Source organism: Lactuca virosa, chromosome 8 (assembly GCF_052849685.1).
Source record: "Lactuca virosa cultivar CGN04683 chromosome 8, Lactuca_virosa_CGN04683_v6, whole genome shotgun sequence".
In the NCBI taxonomy this organism is placed as follows: Eukaryota; Viridiplantae; Streptophyta; class Magnoliopsida; order Asterales; family Asteraceae; genus Lactuca; species Lactuca virosa.
Genome location: NC_136433.1, coordinates 318,202,117 through 318,208,650, shown reverse-complemented (window position 1 = coordinate 318,208,650; position 6,534 = coordinate 318,202,117). Strand labels below are relative to the sequence as shown.

The window sequence follows — 6,534 nt, the reverse complement described above, 5'->3', positions numbered from 1 at the left end:
AAAAACAAATTCTTATTCATATTAATTATTATATATTTGGAAAAAACAGGAGCCTCGACTTTTTCGGATGGATGTGAAATCAAACATAGCATATGGATGCACAAGAGATGTAACTGAAGAAGATATTGAACATGCAGCCAAACAAGCCTATGCTCAAGACTTCATTTCTTCTCTACCTGAAGCCTATAACTGAAGAAGATATTGAACTGGCTAACATTTCTTAGCGGATAATTCATCAAATCTTTGGACCAAAAGCTACATCTCTTATTTTTTAAGGGAGAGAGTAGGGTTTCTGGAATTTTATCATGATATAAACTTCTAAATGATGTTATTGCATATCAATGTAATATCCAAGTTACTTTCCTGATCTTAGGTTTTGGGACAAGTAGGCTGGTAAAATAACAGTTGAATAACTTACAAAGTTCATATTATACAGTGAATGGCTGATTTACTCAACATGGTTTGTGGGTTACAATTGATCAAATTTAATGCAATCTGTTGGGGGCAAGTGAAGAGTATTCCAAATGATGGATCTTGCGCCTAGTCAGCAGTTCACATCCAAAGGCAAGCAACAAATTTCTTCATTTCCTGATTCATTTTTCAAGATTTGTAATAGTTCCCAATTTACAAGGGGTTAAAAGTTAAGACTAAATGTTAAAAAATAGTATCTTTATATCTGAATTGATCACTTGTTGTAGGATCAAAATTGCTAAATTTGAAGGGTCTTATTGAGTTTGTGAATATATCATTTAGCTACATATCAAGGGAAACAGTATGCTTCTAATTTTTCTCATATCCCTAAACAAGTACACTCTGTTTGATTGGATGGAATGGAATGAGTCGTTACATCCCATCATTATCTTTGTCAGTAAAAATTTCATAATAGGAATAAGTTATATTACAATTTTTCATGCCATTCCATGATTAACAATTTCAATAGGTACATGTACTAAAAGTTATAAGCATCAATGTGAATCCTAATGAAGTAGTTGCACTTGTAAGTAAGTCTATAATTCTATCTATGTAATTTTGTTTCTTCAACAACTACAATAATCAAATCAAATCAAATCAAATCCTTTATAATAACCTTCATTAGTTTGGATTTAGTGGTAGTGGAAAGAGCACAATAGTAAATATCCTTCTTCGTCTTTATGAACCAACAAATGGTTAGGTAACTTCACTTTCATTACCCATGACACCACATACTATTTTTGACATGCATTGGACTGGTCTGTCAAAAGACGTAGATGCCCTCCTTATGACATTAAAGAGTTGTGTAGATTTTGATTGATAGGCATCCTTTAAACAACATGTACATCAAGTGGCTTAGAGAAAGAATCAGCTACGTTGGACAGGTTGGTTCTCTTTCTTTAAAGTTCAACAAGAAATGATTAAACAAAAAAACAGATTCTTTTTATTATTAATTATTATATATTTGGAAAAAACAAGAGCCTCGGCTTTTTCAGATGGATGTGCGATCAAACATAGCCTATGGATACACAAGAGATGTAACTGAAGAAGATATTGAACATGCAGCCAAACAATCCTATGCTCATGACTTCATTTCTTCTCTACCTGAAGGCTATAACTAAAGTAGATATTGAACTGGCTAACATTTCTTAATGGATAATTCAGCAGATCTTTGGACCAAAAACCACATCTCTTATTTTGGAAGGGAGAGAGTAGGGTTTCTGGAATTTTATCATGAGATAAACTTCTAAATGATGTTATTGCATATCAATGTAATATCCAAGTTAGTTTCCTGATCTTAGGTTTTGGGACAAGTAGGTTTTGAATCAGTCAATGGAGTAGAGTGGAAGTGTTTGAACTTTGTGGAGGAACCTAATTTTGGACCAGGATTCCCTATTAAGACTGTGTATGTTACTTGAGACCTTGTTCTTGAGCCTTTAAAAGGTTAGCAACATGCCAATGTTAATTATAATGTTTCATATTGTTAACATGAATGTTATGGGTTGACTTTTACAGATCATTGTCAATGGAGTTCCAATGAAAGTTGCTCCAATTTGCTTCTTTAAGTAAAGCGAGGTGGCAATCGTATTGGGTGATTAGTAGTCAACAGTCTACTTAAAGAGTCAATACAATCTCATTCTTTAAAATTGCCTCCAACATTGTCATGCCAGGTTTGTGGGCTTTTGTTAAATGTTTTTTAAATTAAGTAAAGTGTCCAATTTTAATGTTGTTGCACAAAATTATAGGAATACCCTCCTGGAGTAAACATTATACCTGTGGGAAGCAAAACAGCACAACATTTTCGTACAACAAATTTGATTGTATTTACAAATAGGAATAATCATGTTGAACATGAAAGTGGTCCCTTTGTTGCTCATGGAGATGCAATGATTATAGATCCTGGATGTCGATCAAAGTTTAATAAAGAGGTAAAGGTATAGATTTTGATGTATTAAATTATCTTTTTTGTTTCTTAAATATGAAGTAATTTTAATGGTGAAACTGAAAATCAGCTTGCAGAAATTGTTACTGCTTTACCACGAAAGTTAATTATGTTTGTCACTCATCATCATCGTGATCATGTTGATGGTAAGCTTCAATAGAAAAAAAAAACAAATCTTTATTACATTTCCCATAGTTTAACTCACTGAGTTTGGGAATTATAATTTATAATTTATAATTTATATTGCTTTTGATGAATGATGATCAATTTGATGTTTCCTTTCAGGGCTTTCTACTGTTCAGAAGACCAATCATGATGCTTGTCTTTTGGCTCATGAAAATACCATAAACCGCATTAGAAAAGGTTACAAGTTAAAACCTTTTACATTTACATATTACCGAAAATGCCCTTGAACTTGACTTTATTTTCTGATTTATGGCATAAAAATGATTGGTCTCTTGGTTATACCATAATTTCTGGAACAGAAGAGATCTGCATTGGTGGGGAGAGATTCAAAATCATATTTGCTCCAGTAATTACCACTTGATAATCTAATATTATGGTTATTTGTTGAATATAGCATCCTACTCTAACAATTATAATTGAAATATTAAGTTCTATGCAAGAAATAGCAACTCCTTTCATTTATTTGAAAGTATAATGCTTTAATAAGAAAGGAGAATTTACATTTTATGTTTAGTTGTTGAATATATCACTCACTTTTAAAGAAAGGATCATTTTTTATAACTGAAACATTATATGTAATTTTTTTCTCAAGTCGAGGGGTGCCAAAGTTGAATACACAAATGATGATATTGATGAAATCCATGAAGAATGGTCAACTTTTGTTATAGGCTTCATTTATCGATGATTTTTTTATCCACAAACAATATTTTTGTTAACAATGAAATGTTTGTTAGCGCATCATCTTCTGACATGTGGTGTACGGTGTTTTTTGTTAACTGTGTGAATGTTAGGTATCGTCCTCTTTTGAGATGTAGTGTAATATAATGTTTTTGACACTTTGTTTGACATTTAGATGAAATTGAATATTTGGTATGTATAATTGTTTCTTTATTATGCCTAAAATGCACATTGTGAACGCGTATCGTAAATGGTTACTAAGTTTATGACACGCAAAAGTGTATCATCCTCATTTAAGACAGAGGATTTAATGATACGCATTGCATGTCGTAAGGTTACGACATGCAAATGCGTGTCATCTTCTTTATGATAGGTCCTTCCTTGACACACATTGTGTATCGTAAGAGAGCGTCGTAAATGCGCGTTGTAAGGTTACGAGACACAAATGCGTGTCGTCTTCCTTTATGACATGGCCTTCCTTGACACCCATTTGTGTGTCATCTGTGGCTTTTATGACACGCAATATGTGTCATTAAAGGGTATTTTTCTAGTAGTGGAAGCTTTCGAAATGCTAAAGATGCGATTGTATGAAGCACCGATTCTTGCTTTTCCCGATGGAGTTAAAGACTTCACAATTTATAGTGATGCATCTGTAGTTTGGTTTAGGTTGTGTTCTGACCCAGAGAGATAAAGCAATAGCATATGCATCCAGACAACTGAAAACACATGAACAAAACTTCCACACTCATGATTTGGAGTTGACAACAATAGTTTTTGTGCTAAATATATGGAGACATTATCTTTATGGCACGAAGTGTAAGCTTTTCACATATCATAAGAGTCTCCAGTATCTCTTTGGTCAAAAGGAATTGAATATGAGACAACAAAGCTGGCTAGAGTTACTCAAGGATTATGACTGCGAGATACTTTACCACCCCGGTAAAGCGAATGTCGTAGCAGATGTTTTAAGTAGAAAAGTAAACATGGAAAGGAAAGGGCCAAGAGCGTTGAGAATTGAAATTGTCTGGACAATTATAGAAAGAATCAAGAAAGCTCAGGAAGATGCTTTGGAAGGAGATAATCGAAAGGAAGAACGTTCTGGCAAAACGTTAGTGTTCGATACAAACAGTCAAGGATTGAAGGTATTCGAAAACAGGATTTGGGTGCCTAATATGGGAGGAATGAGAGATCTTCTGATGGAAGAAGCCTTATTAGTGGTGGTCGACAATGAAAATCGACGTTGTAAAGTATGTGGATGAATGTGTGATATCACACCCCAAAACCAGAATGGCAAAAACGTTCGGGGGCGGAGGACGTCATGTACAGTATCACAACAATGCATAATAGTAAGCAAGCAACAACATCATCCATTGCATTAATAGTATAATTTTAATACAAGTGTGTTCTGTAGTTTATAAGACACCAAAAATAAATAATCAAAATATAGACGAGTCTTGAAAGCTCCGTCTTCTCAAAAACCTGGTCATCTGTACCTGTCTATTGGTGACCTGAGAATACAAGTTATTTTGAAAGCGTAGATCAGCATTAAAGCTGGTGAGTTCATAAGTATATTAGTGTCATTGTTTGTATAAGTTTGAAGAAAGTAATTGTAAATGTTTGATGTAAAAGTTTGTAAGTGTTTGATGTAAATATTTGTAAACTTCCTAGAAAATCCTATATTTTCTACTAAAGTAGTCTTCTACCAAGACTCAACTGTTCTCTATGTTTGTTCTTTTGTAAAAGTGTGCGTTTTCCCAAAAGATGACTATCATTACCAAAATATAGTTTTCATTACCATTTATGTGAGAAGATCACAATGTGAATGAAAATGGGAAAATAAAGATGTATTGTATTTTTATCTAGGTAACTACCAATGTACTAACTACCTTAAACTTGTTAGTTTAATTAAGGTAAAATGTGATACGATTGTAACCATACTTGATCGACTGGTATAACACGACGTTCGAGACGCCGAAATGATATGACATTCATCACCCGTAGACCTGCAGGTCCCACTGTAGCTAGGAGCAAGGTGTAGGAGGGTCAGTCCCGTATAGATCTATACACAAATTCACGCTCTCCATCCAGGAGACTCTAGGTACAAAACGTGACGCAACAGTATATTGCCGAGCCATGAAGTAGTATCTCACATTATTGTTATAGTATTCTTGTATTTGTATAGTATGTTCTAGTGTAGTGAATGTTCTTTCTGTCTAGTGTATAGTATGTTCTATCTGTTTCTCTTTATAGTGAGTATTGTCTCTCGTTATAGTATGTTCTCTAGTGTATAGTGTGTAGTATGTATTGTATCTCGTTATAGTATGTTTCTACTGACTCATGTATGAACTGACTCTTGTATGTTTCATTGTTCAAGAAATAGTATTAGTGACTTCCTAAACTATACCTATTATAGTTTACTAGTAATGTTGTTTGTATGAATGAACATGTTTATACACATTTGCTACCCAAATTTATTGAACTGAACGAAGAACTTTTATATCTATATGTATATACATAATATATAACTAAGATTCAAACGACCTTCAGACAAACAACCGATACCCTAAGTCCACAACCAAACAAGGAACAGGAAATAAGGCGAGTTATCAGTCCTAAGTCCTTTCAATCCTACTTATGTAACTATATCCATATAGACATGATTTGACAAAGTATAAGTTTAAAAGAGTTTGATAAAGGGTTTTAAATATAAAAGAGTTTGTAAAACGATTTGAGGCAGTTTGTTTGAAAACACAGTTTGAAGTATAAGAAATCTATATGTTTGATAGTTATTAATCACATGTGATTGATATAACAACTATAATTGTTCTACTTGTATTCCCCCCCCCCCCATAAAAGCATTTAAAATCATTTAAAAGATAAGTTAAGGGGTATGAACTCACCTGCAGTGAGTGATACGAATGAAAGATCGATTTGTAGGATGCTAAGTGCCAAGTGAAGCCTTGAGCACAACGGATCCTAATAAGCATATAATGACACATATATGTATATAATTAGTGTTTATACAACTAATCATGTAAGGAAAAACACCTTAGGGCTTAGGAAACACTTATATTGAAGTGCTAGAAGTGCAAGGGATTGCATATAAGGGATGTATGGCCACACAATGGTGTTTACGGCCAAGGTGTTCACGGCCCTATGTGTTTACGGCCATAGGGTTTATGGCCCTATGTGTTTACGATCGTAAAATTATGAAGTATTGAGCCAAAGTGTGTTTTTAAGGTCTTGCAAGCATCAAG

General features: G+C 33.7%; 1 pseudogene; it reads left to right on the top strand.

Moving 5' to 3' along the window:
• Nucleotides 1–527: 527 nt before the first annotated feature.
• LOC145131726 (uncharacterized) lies at nt 528–3,456 on the top strand (annotated as a pseudogene).
• Nucleotides 3,457–6,534: the final 3,078 nt, after the last annotated feature.